This window comes from Procambarus clarkii, chromosome 25, assembly GCF_040958095.1.
Source record: "Procambarus clarkii isolate CNS0578487 chromosome 25, FALCON_Pclarkii_2.0, whole genome shotgun sequence".
Lineage (NCBI taxonomy): Eukaryota > Metazoa > Arthropoda > Malacostraca > Decapoda > Cambaridae > Procambarus > Procambarus clarkii.
The window spans coordinates 17,096,848-17,116,500 of NC_091174.1; positions in this window are offsets into that span (position 1 = coordinate 17,096,848).

A 19,653-nucleotide genomic window follows, 5' to 3' on the forward strand; every position below is an offset into this window, starting at 1 on the left:
ACATCAAACACACTCAAGTCACACTATACATCAAACACACACACTCAAGTTTCACCGGCAAAATTAGTTCTTCGTGAACATCACAGTAATCAATGTTCCCATTCAGGATGTCTTGGGTTCAGATTCATCGAAGTTTGTAGCTTCGAAAAGGTGCGCACTCCTGTCGCTGGAGCAACAGGGGGCCAAAAGTGGGCATGGAATCACTTTTGGGTCTTTGGAGGACGGGCTGCCTGTCGCGGTCCAGCCCGTCCTTGTATACAAAGATCCAAGCTGGTTAATCCAGCCGCCAAACCCCTTGTGCATGAATGAAAATCGGTTTACACACGACTCACAACTGATTTCGTTCGAACACTTCCGGAACAAGTGCTTCACTGACAAATTTTGTTCGAACCACAACGCTGTAAATGCTTCACCCACGTACTACAAATACAAATAATCGCCAACAGAACCTAAACACCTGACCTAACCTATGCCTATATATGCACAATATGCTAATATTTAATAATATTAATTAATATTTGAGAAAATTCCTGTTTTGAATGAAGAGCATGTAAAAATTTATGAATGCATCTGTGAGGTCGACCGCTGGATGTAATGGACTTGAGTCGGGGACGGGTTGCTTCAAATACAAATAATCACCAACAGAACCTAAATACCTAACCTAAGCCTAACTATACATAGAATTATGTATAATTATATTAATTTATGTTGTTGAATATGACCGAAAGAGTAAGATTAATGATTCTAACACGAATCTTCTCAATATTTCTTACGTTTTTCTTCACTATCGGGGGTAATTGAAAAATTAGCTCTCCAAAGTTCATTTTCTCATTTTATATTTATGGTCTGACGCCTGAAAGCGTTTCGCAAGGACTTCTCACATTTACGTCTCACACTACACTGCGAAACGCTTTTAGGCGTCAGACCATAAATAAAAAACGAGAAAATGAACTTTGGAGAGTTAATTTTTCAATTACCCCGGGAGCCGGTCGGCCGAGCGGACATCACGCTGGACTTGTGATCCTGGGTTTGATCCCAGGCGCCGGCGAGAAACAATGGGCAGATTTTCTTTCACCCTATGCCCCTGTTACCTAGCAGTAAAATAGGAACCTGGGTGTTAGTTAGTTGTCACGGGCTGCTTCCTGGGGGGTGGAGGCCTGGTCGAGGACCGGGCCGCGGGGACACTAAAAAGCCCCGAAATCATCTCAAGATAACCTCAAGATAACCCCCGACAGTGAAGAAACACGTAAGAAATATTGAGAAGATTCGTGTTAGAATCATTAATCTTACCCTTTCGGTCATATTCAACAACATATGTTTACAAGAAAGACTGCTACCAAAATATACTAATATAATATTAATTTATATATGAAAACTAACCAACTTTTAATACACAGAATGTATTAAATTTGATGAATGTGTCTGGGGAGGACGACCGCTGCTTTCACCAGCCTAGTGCGAGGACGGGTTGGGGGGGGGGGGGAGGACGGTCAACAGCTTTTATAGTGAGTCAATGTTAAGATATCAGCGACTAGCCTCAAACCTCTGAAAATCGCTGACAAAGTCACACAGACATATGTTCACTCAATAATTTCACCAAGTCCAAAAATTATCGTACTAGGAAATGAAAGAGGCTGACGAAAGTGACGTACTGTCACGTTTTCTGTTTTGGGTCCTCTGGTAGGTTAGGATAAGGCCTATTGCTCCAATAGCCCCACATACTGACATAACAGTGCTCAAATAGCCCCACATACTGACATAACAGCGCTCAAATAGCCCCACATACTGACATAACAGTGCTCAAATAGCCCCACATACTGACATAACAGTGCTCAAATAGCCCCACATACTGACATAACAGCGCTCAAATAGCCCCACATACTGACATAACAGTGCTCCAATAGCCCCACATACTGACATAACAGTGCTCAAATAGCCCCACATACTGACATAACAGCGCTCAAATAGCCCCACATACTGACATAACAGTGCTCAAATAGCCCCACATACTGACATAACAGCGCTCAAATAGCCCCACATACTGACCTAACAGCGCTCAAATAGCCCCACATACTGACTTAACAGCGCTCAAATAGCCCCACATACTGACCTAACAGCGCTCAAATAGCCCCACATACTGACATAACAGCGCTCAAATAGCCCCACATACTGACCTAACAGCGCTCAAATAGCCCCACATACTGACCTAACAGCGCTCAAATAGCCCCACATACTGACATAACAGCGCTCAAATAGCCCCACATACTGACATAACAGCGCTTAAATATCCACAAATGCGGAAATAGTAGCGTTGAAATAGCCCCAGAGATACAAGCGATACAAGCTAAAGAACCCCCACCCCCCCTCCCCCCTCCCCCACCCAAACCAAAAAAAGGCTAAAAGCACTAAAATCACACAATTAAAATCTTTGAGAAAGTGACGAGACACAAGCTCGCACAACACAATGGAACACATTAATGAACATATTCTAAGACAACACAATGGAACAACGATGTTTAGCGGTACTTATACCCAACCACTTGGGCTGGACGGTAGAGCGACGGTCTCGCTTCATGCAGGTCGGCGTTCAATCCCCGACCGTCCAAGTTTGTTGGACACCATTCTTTTCCCCCGTCCCATCCCAAATCCTTATTCTGATCTCTTCCAAGTGCTATATAGTCGTAATGGCTTGGCGCTCTTTCCTGATAATTCCTTCCTTCCTTCCTTCCTTCCTTCCTTCCTTCCTTCCTTCCTTCCTTCCTTCCTTCCTTCCTTTCTTTCTTTCTTTCTTTCTTTCTTTCTTTCTTGCTTTCTTTCAGCGTTCAGTTGTCACCTCAGGCTGTAGCTGCGTTCAGGGGCAGTTTACGATATGGGACAATACAACTTGGATACAGGCCGCCACAATACTGTATTTTGATACAGACGTACAAAAGTCTGTATTATTTGGATACCTAGAGCCCAGCCTGGGGGCCAAGCTCGAGATTTCCATATAGACGTTCAAGACGCTGCAATATTTCCATATAGACGTTCAAGACGCTGCAATATTTCTATATAGACGTTCAAGACGCTGCAATATTTCCATACAGACGTTCAAGACGCTGCAACATTTGTATTCAATGGTAATTTAACGTTAACACGTAACCTGGATATTCCGCCAGCTCCCAAGAAGACTATCCATCACATCCTCTCGAATATCGCCCGCATTTTGACGTAAAAAAAATCCCTGACGGCCAAAATATGATGTACCGTAAATCAGAGCGGCTCGCCAAATTGACGGGCTGACACGTTTTCTATTCGTTGCTCCTAGTCTAGCCAAGGGTAGACTAGCCTAGGATAGAGCCGGTCGAATTAATGCATCATTTTCGTGATGTTACAACTACAGGGGATGGGGACAAAGGCCCGCCCGTGACAAAAGGGAATCGAAGTGTGGCAGCTTTAAGGACACCAGCTGCTGCTGCTGCTACTGTCCGATTTCGTGTGCTAACGGGCATTTTGAACGGCCTAACTTCATTAACTATTTGTGACCCGAATTGATTCCAGTGATGACGTGAGACGTTCCGGTGACGACGTGGGACGTTCCGTGACGACGTGGGACGTTCCGTGACGATTTGGGACATTCCGGTGACGACGTGGGACATTCCGGTGACGACGTGGGACATTCCGTGACGACGTGGGACATTCCGTGACGATTTGGGACATTCCGGTGACGACGTGGGACGTTCCGTGACGACGTGGGACGTTCCGTGACGACGCGGGACATTCTGTGACGACGCGGGACATTCCGGTGATGACGTGGGACATTCCGGTGATGACGTGGGACATTCAGGTGACGACGTGAGACGTTCCGTGACGACGTGAGACGTTCCGTGACAACGTGGGACATTCCGTGACGACGGGGGACATTCCGTGACGACGTGAGACATTCCGTGACTCTGAGATAAAGATATCTACATGATCTCAGCGTCTCCTGAGCTCTTTCCCTATGTATTTCCGCGTTGATTGTGGCTAGTGGTGCTGCTTGTCAAGGTCTTGTGAACTCTTCCAACACTTACCGTAGGTGACACTTACCGTAGGTGACACTTACCGAAGGTGACACTTACCGTAGGTGACACTTACCGAAGGTGACACTTACCGTAGGAGACACTTACCGTAGGTGACACTTACCGTAGGTGACACTTACCGTAGGTGACACTTACCGAAGGTGACACTTACCGTAGGTGACACTTACCGAAGGTGACACTTACCGTAGGAGACACTTACCGTAGGTGACACTTACCGTAGGTGACACCGTAGGTGACACTTACCGTAGGTGACACCGCAGGTGTGTCATTACAAAGATATAAAATTTCAACTACTGTGTCCCGTCTTATTATTGAGTGTCCTCGCTACAGCATGATTTACGAAGTTTCCAAACAGCATAAATTTACAAATATTCCTCAGTTTAAATTTACGAACCTTCCACACAGTTTAAATTTACGAACCTTCCACACAGTTTAAATTTACGAACCTTCCACACAGTTTAAATTTACGAACCTTCCACACAGTTTAAATTTACGAACCTTCCTCACAGTTTAAATTTACGAACCTTCCTCACAGTTTAAATTTACGAACCTTCCTCACAGTTTAAATTTACGAACCTTCCTCACAGTTTAAATTTACGAACCTTCCTCACAGTTTAAATTTGCGAACCTTCCTCACACTTTAAATTTGCGAACCTCCCTCACAGTTTAAATTTGCGAACCTTCCTCACAGTTTAAATTTACGAACCTTCCACACAGTTTAAATTTACGAACCTTCCACACAGTTTAAATTTACGAACCTTCCTCACAGTTTAAATTTACGAACCTTCCTCACAGTTTAAATTTGCGAACCTTCCTCACAGTTTAAATTTACGAACCTTCCTCACAGTTTAAATTTACGAACCTTGCACACAGTTTAAATTTGCGAACGTTCCTCACAGTTTAAATTTACGAACCTTCCACACAGTTTAAATTTACGAACCTTCCTCACAGTTTAAATTTACGTACCTTCCTCACAGTTTAAATTTGCGAACCTTCCTCGCAGTTTAAATTTACGAACCTTCCTCACAGTTTAAATTTACGAACCTTCCTCACAGTTTAAATTTGCGAACCTTCCTCACAGTTTAAATTTACGAACCTTTCTCACAGTTTAAATTTGCGAACCTTCCTCACAGTTTAAATTTACGAACCTTCCTCACAGTTTAAATTTGCGAACCTTCCTCACAGTTTAAATTTACGAACCTTCCACACAGTTTAAATTTACGAACCTTCCTCACAGTTTAAATTTACGAACCTTCCTCACAGTTTAAATTTGCGAACCTTCCTCACAGTTTAAATTTACGAACCTTCCTCACAGTTTAAATTTGCGAACCTTCCTCACAGTTTAAATTTACGAACCTTCCTCACAGTTTAAATTTACGAACCTTCCTCACAGTTTAAATTTACGAACCTTCCTCACAGTTTAAATTTACGAACCTTCCTCACAGTTTAAATTTGCGAACCTTCCTCACAGTTTAAATTTACGAACCTTCCTCACAGTTTAAATTTGCGAACCTTCCTCACAGTTTAAATTTACGAACCTTCCTCACAGTTTAAATTTACGAACCTTCCTCACAGTTTAAATTTACGAACCTTCCTCACAGTTTAAATTTACGAACCTTCCTCACAGTTTAAATTTGCGAACCTTCCTCACAGTTTAAATTTACGAACCTTCCTCACAGTTTAAATTTGCGAACCTTCCTCACAGTTTAAATTTACGAACCTTCCTCACAGTTTAAATTTACGAACCTTCTTCACAGTTTAAATTTACGAACCTTCCTCACAGTTTAAATTTACGAACCTTCCTCACAGTTTAAATTTGCGAACCTTCCTCACAGTTTAAATTTACGAACCTTCCTCACAGTTTAAATTTGCGAACCTTCCTCACAGTTTAAATTTACGAACCTTCCTCACAGTTTAAATTTACGAACCTTCCTCACAGTTTAAATTTACGAACCTTCCTCACAGTTTAAATTTACGAACCTTCCTCACAGTTTAAATTTACGAACCTTCCTCACAGTTTAAATTTGCGAACCTTCCTCACAGTTTAAATTTACGAACCTTCCTCACAGTTTAAATTTACGAACCTTCCTTACAGTTTAAATTTACGAACCTTCCTCACAGTTTAAATTTACGAACCTTCCTCACAGTTTAAATTTACGAACCTTCCTCACAGTTTAAATTTACGAACCTTCCTCACAGTTTAAATTTACGAACCTTCCACACAGTTTAAATTTGCGAACCTTCCTCACAGTTTAAATTTACGAACCTTCCTCACAGTTTAAATTTGCGAACCTTCCTCACAGTTTAAATTTACGAACCTTCCTCACAGTTTAAATTTACGAACCTTCCTCACAGTTTAAATTTACGAACCTTCCTCACAGTTTAAATTTGCGAACCTTCCTCACAGTTTAAATTTACGAACCTTCCTCACAGTTTAAATTTGCGAACCTTCCTCACAGTTTAAATTTACGAACCTTCCTCACAGTTTAAATTTACGAACCTTCCTCACAGTTTAAATTTACGAACCTTCCTCACAGTTTAAATTTACGAACCTTCCTCACAGTTTAAATTTACGAACCTTCCTCACAGTTTAAATTTGCGAACCTTCCTCACAGTTTAAATTTACGAACCTTCCTCACAGTTTAAATTTGCGAACCTTCCTCACAGTTTAAATTTACGAACCTTCCTCACAGTTTAAATTTACGAACCTTCCTCACAGTTTAAATTTACGAACCTTCCACACAGTTTAAATTTGCGAACCTTCCACACAGTTTAAATTTGCGAACCTTCCTCACAGTTTAAATTTACGAACCTTCCACACAGTTTAAATTTACGAACCTTCCTCACAGTTTAAATTTACGTACCTTCCTCACAGTTTAAATTTACGAAACTGTCTCATAATTTAAATTAAACCGGTTTAAGGCGCCCCATCAAGTGGGGAAGACACAGACAAATGACTAGCGACGTCTTCAGAAGCTTTGGACAAATAATTTTCCTAAAAGCTTAATTTCCGGAAGTTGATTATGAACTTAACAATGGTAGTGGCTCGCCTGGATGTCCCGTTTTCTGTTCGTAGGTCCGTGGGTAGGTTAGGTTCGGGCAATTTAGTTGAACAGTTTTGTGACGTTGGAAACGCTCGAGGGAACGTTCATATACGTTTATACGATATTCGTTCTCATATTTGTCTACCCTACACTTGAAACAACCCATGCTGACTGCCCCTTAGGCCATAGTTGATCGGGAACATAATGATTACAAATACCTGTTACTCAGATCACAACTTCATTGAAGTTCTGACAACCATGAGGAATGGACCTTCAAAACCAGTCCAGATTCCCGGTGGAGGAGATTTCAGCAAATTCAACTTCAATAATAAACAGATAAACTGGGAGCAAATAAACCAGGACTTCACAGAAATAAACTGGGAAGAACAGCTAGGAAATGCAAACCTGAACCAGTGCCTGGAAAAAATAAACTCAGTAGCACTAGAAATATGTTCAAACCGCATACCCCTAAGAAAAAACAGAGAAAGAGATGCAGATTGGAACGGGAACGTCGTTCCCTATATAGGCGAAGAAAACGAATCGCGGAACAACTTGAGAGTCGCACCCTACCTCAAGAACGGCGAAGAAGGTTAGGTAGAGAAATAGAAACAATTGAACTCAAGCTAAAAGAATCATACAAAACCCAGGAGAGGCAAAGAGAGCAAAAGGCCATCAGTGAAATAGAAAGATATCCGAAATATTTTTTCTCCTATGCAAAATCAGATCAAAAACCACATCTAGTATCGGGCCCCTGCGAAAGGGAGATGGAACTTTCACCGATGACAACAAAGAAATGAGCGAGTTACTGATGAATCAGTACGACTCTGTTTTCAGCGAGCCATTAAATGCACTAAAGATTGATAACCCAAATGAATTTTTCATGGATATGATACCAACATCAAATCATATATCAGACGTCGCCCTATCCCCACTAGATTTTGAAGAAGCAATAAACAGTATGCCTATGCACTCTGCACCAGGCCCGGATTCTTGGAACTCCATATTCATCAAGAACTGTAAAAAACCACTATCGCAGGCCCTTCACATTCTGTGGAGACAAAGCCTAGATACTGGCGTTATCCTTGACATACTAAAAACAGCAGAGATAGCACCACTCCATAAAGGAGGAAATAAGGCAGAGGCAAAAAATTACAGACCGATAGCACTAACATCGCACATCATAAAATTTTTTGAGAGAGTGCTAAGAAGTAAGATCACAAAATACATGGAATCACAGCATCTCCATAACCCCGGACAACATGGTTTCAGAACAGGGCGCTCTTGCCTGTCGCAGTTGCTGGACCACTATGATATGGCATTAGATGCTGTGGAAGACAAACAAAACGCTGATGTAATTTACACAGATTTCGCAAAAGCCTTCGACAAATGTGACCATGGTGTTATTGCACATAAAATGCGTTCAAAAGGAATTACCGGGAAAATAGGTAGATGGATCTACAATTTCCTGACTAACAGAACCCAATGTGTAACAGTCAACAAAATAAAATCCAGCCCATCAACCGTGAAGAGCTCAGTCCCCCAGGGTACTGTGCTTGCTCTAGTACTTTTTCTCATCCTCATATCGGACATAGACAAGAACTCAACCTATAGCACTGTATCATCCTTTGCAGATGACACTAGGATTTTCACGAGAGTTGGCAACATAGAGGACACGGCAAACCTCCAATCAGATGTAGATCAGATCTTTCTATGGGCTAGAGAAAATAATATGGTGTTTAACGAGGATAAGTTCCAGCTCATGCGCTACGGAAAAATTGAAAATATAAAAACAGAAACCACGTACAAAACTCAGGCAAATCATAACATAGAACGAAAAGGCAATGTAAAGGATCTGGGTGTACTCATGTCGGAAGACCTTACCTTTAAAGAACACAATAAAGTAGCCGTCACAACTGCAAGAAAAATGACAGGTTGGATAACAAGAACTTTTCACACTAGAGATGCTATACCGATGATGATACTTTTCAAAACGCTTGTGCTCTCTAGAGTGGAGTACTGCTGCACAATGACAGCTCCTTTCAAAGCTGGAGAAATTGCTGACCTGGAGAGCGTGCAGAGATCCTTTCCTGCTAGAATCCACTCAGTAAGACATCTAAATTACTGGGTCCGACTAAAGAGCCTAAATCTGTACTCCCTTGAGCGCAGGCGGGAGAGATACATAATAATTTACACGTGGAAAATAATTGAGGGGCTGGTCCCAAACCTGCACACAGAAATAACATCACATGAGACCAGAAGACATGGCAGGATGTGCAGAATACCCCCGTTGAAAAGCAGAGGTGCAACAGGTACTCTGAGAGAAAACTATCAACATCAGAGGCCCGAGACTGTTCAACACGCTTCCCCTACACATAAGGGGCATAACTGGCCGACCCCTCACAGTGTTCAAGAGAGAACTGGATAAGCACCTCCAAAGGATACCTGATCAACCAGGCTGTGACTCATCCGTCAGGCTGCGAGCAGCCGCGTCTAACAGCCTGGTTGATCAGTCCAGCAACCAGGAGGCTTGGTCGACGACCGGGCCGCGGGGACACTAAGCCCCGGAAGCACCTCAAGGTAGGTAGGCCCCACATATGGAGTATAAATGGCCGGTCTCTTACAGTGCTCAAAAGAGAACTTGATAAACACCGTCAAAAGATACCTGATCAACCAGGCTGTTATCGGACTGCGAGCAGCCGCCTCCAACATCCACCAACCTGGAGGCCTGGTCAGAGACCGGGCCCCGGGAGTGTTGATCCTCCAAATCACCGCATGTAAGGTACATGTGGTAACTTAGACCTAAGATGCCCCCCCCCCCCTTCATCCCTACGATCTGAGTCCATTGCCTCGGGTTTCAGTCAAGCGAGTCGAGTAGATATAGATAATCATAACTCATATATACTCTATTTTGCTCAATAATTCGAACAAAGAATATCTCTTATTTATTCCATACCTTCTCTTGTGGTCCATTATGTTGCTGCGAGGAACCACGTATCTTAGTGTGTGTCTCCTCATGTCTCTCTCCTCATGTATCTCTCCTCATGTCTCTCTCCTGATGTGTCTCATTCAGTGAGAAGGGTGCTGAGATGGCTCTGAGAATGTTGAATGTAAAGCCTGAGATGAGAGAGAGAGAGAGAGAGAGAGAGAGAGAGAGAGAGAGAGAGAGAGAGAGAGAGAGAGAGAGAGAGAGAGAGAGAGAGAGAGAGAGAGAGAGAGGAGGGTGTGAGAGTGAGGAAAGAAGGGGGTTTGAGAGTGAGAGAGGGGGGGGGGGGGGAAGAAGGGGGGGTAAAGGTATCTAAGAGGGTTACCTCACACCTCACCATACACACTGATCACACCCCCCCCCCCCCCCCGAACACAGCCTGGCGTGGGGTACCTCACAACACCAGAGGCACCAATTCACAAGTCAACACTCAATGTTTTACAGCTGTCCAAAATTGTTGCAAAATAATTGCCCCCCTAACCAATGCTTATAGTCTCATCGCCTTAAAATACTGTACAATATTTTATTCCTACAGAAACTCCATATTAGCTTCTGAAATTAAAACCCATGGAAAGTTTTAATACTTTTAAAATATTTGGCTCTGAAATTAATTTTCAAAAATGTATCTTCTCATTCCGAAATGTTAATAGACTTTATTAACACATTACGATTGCGTGATGAGACACGTAAATACGAGAGTATAACAACAGGTGTTAATGACGTGTTGACAAGGCCGGAGTACCTGTGGCTGGTCACACTCATTCACCCCTTAGTCACACTCATTCACCCCTTAGTCACACTCATTCACCCCTTAGTCACACTCATTCACCCCTTAGTCACACTCATTCACCCCTTAGTCACACTCATTCACCCCTTAGTCACACTCATTCACCCCTTACACACCCACAAACTGATTCAGGTCCACATAAACGGGTGCCCATGCAGCGGGCCCACTATCCGGGTGCCGCTGAATCGACATCAATCAACGCAATCAATGATAATGTTGAAACACAAATTGATGTTAAATTGGCGTCGTTCTTGAATACTGCGCCCACTGTGTGTTGTGTTACTTGAATACTGCGCCCGCTGGGTGATGTGTTACTTGAATACTGCGCCCGCTGGGTGATGTGTTACTTGAATACTGCGTCCGCTGGGTGATGTGTTACTTGAATACTGCGCCCGCTGGGTGTTGTGTTACTTGAATACTGCGCCCGCTGGGTGATGTGTTACTTGAATACTGCGCCCGCTGGGTGATGTGTTACTTGAATACTGCGTCCGCTGGGTGATGTGTTACTTGAATACTGCGTCCGCTGGGTGATGTGTTACTTGAATACTGCGCCCGCTGGGTGTTGTGTTACTTGAATACTGCGTCCGCTGGGTGATGTGTTACTTGAATACTGCGCCTGCTGGGTGATGTGTTACTGTAATACTGCGCCTGCTGGGTGATGTGTTACTGTAATACTGCGCCCGCTGGGTGATGTGTTACTGTAATACTGCGCCTGCTGGGTGTTGTGTTACTGTAATACTGCGCCTGCTGGGTATTGTGTTACTGTAATACTGCGCCTGCTGGGTGATGTGTTACTGTAATACTGCGCCTGCTGGGTGATGTGTTACTGTAATACTGCGCCCGCTGGGTGATGTGTTACTGTAATACTGCGCCCGCGGGGTGATGTGTTACTGTAATACTGCGCCCGCGGGGTGATGTGTTACTGTAATACTGCGCCCGCTGGGTGATGTGTTACTGTAATACTGCGCCCGCGGGGTGATGTGTTACTGTAATACTGCGCCTGCTGGGTATTGTGTTACTGTAATACTGCGCCTGCTGGGTGTTGTGTTACTGTAATACTGCGCCTGCTGGGTGTTGTGTTACTTGAATCAAGACACATATTCTTGGAATTGTTAAGAATTAGTTTAGTTTACGAGGCAGGCGTGGCACAGGTGTGGCACAGGTGTGGCACAGGTGTACCATAATAAAGACGGGAAGCCATTAAGTCGCTGTAAACTACTTATGTACCTTGCTAGACGATACTTAAGATGACACATGAATAATTAGTTGAGGGGGAGACGTGACGGCTGATGCTCAAGGGGGGTGAGGGGGAGGGAGGGGGTGAGGGGGGGTGAGGGGGTAGGGAGGGGGTGAGGAGGGGTGAGGGGGAGAGGGAGTGAGGGGGGAAGGGAGGGGGTGAGGGGGGGTGGGGGGGTGAGGGGGGGGTTGAGATCGGGGCTGTGCCATAGATTACATAGAGAGTAAGAGAACATACTGCCAATACTGTAGGCACATAACTAATAATATATTACTTTACGAAGACATTATAGATTTGTATATCATATATTATATATTATATTAGTATGCGAAGGTTGTAGAGCTGGAGAAAACTTCAGTATAGTTCCGATGGCTTGAGGACGACCTTGGACACATATTTACAGATAATCCAAACACAAGAGAGAAGTGAGAGAGAGAGAGAGAGAGAGAGAGAGAGAGAGAGAGAGAGAGAGAGAGAGAGAGAGAGAGAGAGAGAGAGAGAGAGAGAGACAGACAGACAGACAGACACACAGACACACAGACATTTATATATATATATATATATATATATATATATATATATATATATATATATATATATATATATATATATATATATATATATGTCGTACCTAGTAGCCAGAACTCACTTCTCAGCCTACTATGCAAGGCCCGATTTGCCTAATAAGCCAAGTTTTCATGAATTAATGTTTTTTCGTCTGCCTAACCTACCTAACCTAACCTAACCTAGCTTTTTTTGGCTACCTAACCTAACCTTACCTATATATATAGGTCAGGTTAGGTTAGGTAGGGTTGGTTAGGTTCGGTCATATATCTACGTTAATTTTAACTCCAATAAAAAAAAATTGACCTCATACATAGAGAAAAGGGTAGCTTTATCATTTCATAAGAAAAAAATTATAGTAAATATATTAATTCAGGAAATGAATTCAAGTTTTCCTGAATTAATATATTTTCTCTAATTTTTTTCTTATGAAATGATAAAGCTACCCATTTCATTATGTATGAGGTCAATTTTTTTTATTGGAGTTAAAATTAACGTAGATATATGGCCGAACCTAACCAACCCTACCTAACCTAACCTAACCTATCTTTATAGGTTAGGTTAGGTAGCCGAAAAAGTTAGCTTAGGTTAGGTAGTCGAAAAACAATTAATTCATGAAAACTTGGCTTATTAGGCAAATCGGGCCTTGTATAGTAGGCTGAGAAGTGCGTTCTGGCTACTAGGTACGACATATATATATATATTATATATACAATCTTTGGACAACACCCACCAGTGGGACTCGAACCCAGAAAGCACAACTACCTTCCAGTAGCTGGCATAACAAGTATGCTTTAACCCACTACGCCATCAGACCTTACAAAAGAAGTAGATAGTTCGAGATATATATCTCAAACATCTCCACCTCCCGAAGGCACCAGATGAGTGAGGGGTCAGTCTGCATTTTTCGTCAAGCCACTGTCAATGTGAGAGAACTCGTGTCCAGCTTATAAGCCTATACTTGCATAAACCACAAGCGAAGATTAACAATCTTTGGACAACACCCACCAGTGGGACTCGAACCCAGAAAGCACAACTACCTTCCAGTAGCTGGCATAAGTAGTATGCTTTAACCCACTACGCCATCAGACCTTACAAAAGAAGTAGATAGTTCGAGATATATATCTCAAACATCTCCACCTCCCGAAGGCACCAGATGAGTGAGGGGTCAGTCTGCATTTTTCGTCAAGCCACTGTCAATGTGAGAGAACTCGTGTCCAGCTTACGAGCCTATACTTGCATAAACCACAAGTGAAGATTAACAATCTTTGGACAACACCCACCAGTGGGACTCGAACCCAGAAAGCACAACTACCTTCCAGTAGCTGGCATAACTAGTATGCTTTAACCCACTACGCCATCAGACCTTACAAAAGAAGTAGATAGTTCGAGATATATATCTCAAACATCTCCACCTGCAGACTGACCCCTCACTCATCTGGTGCCTTCGGGAGGTGAGATGTTTGAGATATATATCTCGAACTATCTACTTCTTTTGTAAGGTCTGATGGCGTAGTGGGTTAAAGCATACTAGTTATGCCAGCTACTGGAAGGTAGTTGTGCTTTCTGGGTTCGAGTCCCACTGGTGGGTGTTGTCCAAAGATTGTTAATCTTCACTTGTGGTTTATGCAAGTATAGGCTTATAAGCTGGACACGAGTTCTCTCACATTGACAGTGGCTTGACGAAAAATGCAGACTGACCCCTCACTCATCTGGTGCCTTCGGGAGGTGGAGATGTTTGAGATATATATCTCGAACTATCTACTTCTTTTGTAAGGTCTGATGGCGTAGTGGGTTGAAGCATACTAGTTATGCCAGCTACTGGAAGGTAGTTGTGCTTTCTGGGTTCGAGTCCCACTGGTGGGTGTTGTCCAAAGATTGTTAATCTTCACTTGTGGTTTATGCAAGTATAGGCTTATAAGCTGGACACGAGTTCTCTCACATTGACAGTGGCTTGACGAAAAATGCAGACTGACCCCTCACTCATCTGGTGCCTTTGGGAGGTGGAGATGTTTGAGATATATATCTCGAACTATCTACTTCTTTTGTAAGGTCTGATGGCGTAGTGGGTTAAAGCATACTTGTTATGCCAGCTACTGGAAGGTAGTTGTGCTTTCTGGGTTCGAGTCCCACTGGTGGGTGTTGTCCAAAGATTGTTAATCTTCACTTGTGGTTTATGCAAGTATAGGCTTATATATTAAATATATATATATAATATATATATATATATATATATATATATATAACTGAAAACTCACACCCTAAAAGTGATTCGAACCCATACTGCCAGGAGCACTCTGCAACTGGTGTACAGGACACCTTAACCACTCGACTATCACGACTTTACACTTCTGGGGTGTGAGTTTTCAGTAACATATTTGCCTGGGGACCATTCAGGCTTGTTCGCATTTGTGTTCCTCACGTGTGCCCCAAAGAATGAGGTGATTTGATAAAATACTATGCCCAAGATTACCATCAGAGTGCCGGCGGGATGATGGGGAATTAGCCTCGGCTACCATCATCTTTTGTCTGGTCGTGATGGTCGAGTGGTTAAGTTGTCCTGTACACTAGTTGCAGAGTGCTCCTGGCAGTATATTATATTATATTATATATATATATATATATATATATATATATATATATATATATATATATATATATATATATATATATATGTCGTACCTAGTAGCCAGAAAGCACTTTTCAGCCTACTATGCAAGGCTCGATTTGCCTAATAAGCCAAGTTTTCCTGAATTAATATATTTTCTCTAATTTTTTTCTTATGAAATGATAAAACTACCCATTTCATTATGTATGAAGTCATTTTTTTTTATTGGAGTTAAAATTAACGTAGATATATGACCGAACCTAACCAACCCTACTTTATAGGTTAGGTTAGGTTAGGTTAGGTAGCCGAAAAAGTTAGGTTAGGTTGGTTAGGTAGTCGAAAAATAATTAATTCATGAAAACTTGGCTTATTAGGCAAATCGGGCCTTGCATAGTAGGCTGGGAAGTGCGTTCTGGCTACTAGGTACGACATAGACCTTTCAGTTGGTGAAAATCTTGACACGAACAACGAATTTCTCTTGGAGTTCGTGCAAGTTATGGCAGGCTGGAGGCTGGTGAAGTCATGAGTGCATGTATAGCGAGCACTCGTGACGAGCGACCTGAGTGCCCTCTCAGGCAACACCGGGGAGAGTCTGTATTCTTGATGGCCAGCGGTGAAAGATTTAAACGGTGGTGCGAGTTAGTGCAGGAGAGAGGCCAGGCCTGTGTCTGGTGGGGGGGGGAGGGGAGGGATGTGCTCACTGTGATGTGCTCATCTACGTATACTCACCGGGATGTGTTCGTCTACGTGTACTCACCGGGATGTGTTCATCTATGTGTACACACCGGGATGTGTTCATCTACGTGTACACACCGGGATGTGTTCATCTATGTGTACACACCGGGATGTGTTCATCTACGTGTACACACCGGGATGTGTTCATCTACGTGTACACACCGGGATGTGTTCATCTACGTGTACACACACCGGGATGTGTTCATCTACGTGTACACACCGGGATGTGTTCATCTATGTGTACTCACCGGGATGTGTTCATCTACGTATACTCACCGGGATGTGTTCGTCTACGTGTACTCACCGGGATGTGTTCATCTACGTGTACACACCAGGATGTGTTCATCTACGTGTACACACCGGGATGTGTTCATCTACGTGTACACACCGGGATGTGTTCATCTATGTGTACTCACCGGGATGTGTTCATCTACGTGTACACACCGGGATGCGTTCATCTACGTGTACACACCGGGATGTGTTCATCTACGTGTACTCACCGGGATGTGTTCATCTACGTGTACTCACCGGGATGTGCTCATCTACATGTACTCACCGGGATGTGTTCATCTACGTGTACTCACCGGGATGTGCTCATCTACATGTACTCACCGGGATGTGCTCATCTACATGTACTCACCGGGATGTGCTCATCTACATGTACTCACTGGGATGTATTCATCTACGTGTATTCTCTGGGTGGTGGGTGAACATAGGACCACATGGGTGGTGGGTGTACATAGGACCACATGGGTGGTGGGTGTACATAGGACCACATGGGTGGTGGGTGTACATAGGACCACATGGGTGGTGGGTGTACATAGGACCACATGGGTGTTGGGTGTAAGTAGTAGGGTTGGCGCCACACAGACGAATTTTTTTTTCTGGGAGAAAAATCCCCTGTGCGCCCCAAGGGTTTCAGGTCCAAAGGGGAAAAAGGTACCTGTGCGCCCCAAGGGTTTCAGGTAAATTTAGAATATCCCCTGTGCGCCCCAAGGGTTTCAGGTAAATTTAGACCAAGCTCCAGCGCTTGTCCTCCGCCTTAGCTCTCTCTCGTATCTTCGTTAGTATCAGTCCAATTTCCCTGAAATTTTCACCCTCTGTATTTCAGGCACCATAAATAAGATCAAAACAGTTACCAAGCTCCAGCGCTTGTCCTCCGCCTTAGCTCTCTCTCGTATCTTCGTTAGTATCAGTCCAATTTCCCTGAAATTTTCACCCTCTGTATTTCAGGCACCATAAATAAGATCAAAACAGTTATCGAGCTCCAGCGCTTGTCCCCCACCTTAGTTCGTTTATACAAGATCGTTAGTAACAGTCCAATTTCCCTGAAATTTTTACCCTCTGTATTTCAGACACCGTAAATAAAATCAAGTCAGTTATCGAGCTCCAGCTCTCGTCTCCGCCTTAGTTCTCTTTCGTATCTTTGTAAATAACCCATCAATTTCCCTAAAATTAAAAGCAGACATACTTCAAAGTTAGTAAATAAGATCAAGTCAGTTACTGAGCTCCAGCTCTCGTCCCCCGCCCTCTTCCACCCTCAAGTCTTTGTAAATAAACCATCAATTTCCCCGAAATTTTTACCCTCTGTATTTCAGACATAGTAAATATGAAGTAAACAATTATAAAACTCTAGCTCTTGTCCTCTGTCCAAGTTCACTCCTGTAAATTCATTACTATCAATCCAAATCCCCCTGAGCTTTAAACACCCAACTACATTTTCAGACATAGTAAATAAAAACCAGTTCAGTTATCAAGTTTCAACTCTTGTGCCCTAGCTTAGTTCATTTGTGCAAGTTCTTTATTTTCCAACTAAATCACCTGAGATTTAAGATCACCTTATTTTCTAACGTAGTAAAATTAATCTGGACATTAGCAAAGCTCCATTTCCTCAGCCATAGATCATCAGACATAAATATATTCCATCAAGTCCCTCTCCAACCTATCTGTTTATCAGAGTAATTACTTTACCCTTCTCATCCCCAACGTATCAATCCCCCACGTATCAAAACCTTCAATAATCATACTGTATTTGCATATTTTCTCTATATTCAGCTGTGTTCTTCACATTTTGTCCATGTTTTCTGTGTTCACTCCATGTTCTTCAAATGTTCACAGTCCCATTCAGTTCTTATTTTCACAAGTATCTCCATTTTTTCTGTAATCTTTCTCTTAGTCTCATTACTTTCTCTACAAATTCTAGTCATATTTTCTATGTTTTCATATTCATCACATGTTCTCTTTACAACTTTTATACTCAATATTCATGCTAACTTCCATATTTTGTGTTCTTTGTCAATATTCATGTTCCTCTACAAGTTCATGTTCCTCACAAGATCACTTCGTTTTTTCACCTTCACTTACATGTTTTCTACATTCTTTGTCATATTCTCCATGTTCTTCACAAGTCCATTGTTCATTCTTTGTAATCCCTATTCTCCTTATCATGTTTTCATGTTCTCTGTAAGTTCATATTCCCAGCATGTTCACTGTATTCATCAACTTTTCTTACATGTGTTCTTTGCCATGTTCCCCATATGTTCTCTGGGTTTTCCCCTTACATGTTATTTAACGTTCCTTAACTAAAAAAATCTTTCGCCAATCAACTAAAACATAGTCACTTTCGTCATTTCTCAACTAAACCTATTATCCAGTCAACTAAAAATAGTCAGAAATAGCCTCATTCAACACTGTTCTTAACTAAAACAACCTTTCTCTTAGCTAAAAATTGTCAAAGGAAACTTTTTCAGCACTTTCTTAACAGGCGCTATGTTTCATCAAGAAAATTGTCAAAGGAAACTTTCCAAAACTGTTCATAACTAGCTTTTATCCATCGTCAATCAACTAAAAATAATAACTTTCATCATTTCTTAACTAAACATATTCCTCATTCATCAGAAAATAACCGTGTTCATCATGTTTCATTGTCATTTCTTAACTAAAATTATCTGCCAATCATCAGAAAAAGTCATGTTCATCATGTTTAAGCTTTTGCTCAACTAAAAGTATTCATCGGTCAACTAAAAATAGTTACTTCATCATGTTTCCTTGTCATTTCTTAACTAAAATATCACTTCTCTCATCTGAAAATAGTCATGTGTAGTCTCTTTCCAACACTGTTCTTAACTAAAACAGCCTTTTGCTTAGCTAAAAATTGTCAAAGGAATCTTTTCAGCACTGTTCATAACTAACTTTATCCATCGTCAAGTCAGAAAATATAGTCAAAGATATCTATCATCGTCGTTCTTAACTGACATTTATACTTTGTGGAGCACTAAAATAGTCAAATGTAACTTTTTCAGCACTTTCGTAAAAATTATATGTCGTCAAGTACGAAAAAAAATAGTCAAAGGTGCTCTCCGTTACACCAAAGTTACTCTTCGATAAATCAAAGACGCTCTTCAATACATCAAGGACTTACTCAAAGACACCAAAGTTACACTCTAAGACATCCTTCGAGACATCAAAGACTTCCTTAAGACTTCAATGGGACTCTTCCATTCATCAAAGACATTCTCTAAGCCCTCAAAGTTGTTCTCAGCACAATCAAAAGTTATTCCGAGACAACAAAAGTTATTCTCAGAACAATCAAAAGTTATTCCAAGACAACAAAAGTCATTCTCAGAGCTATCAA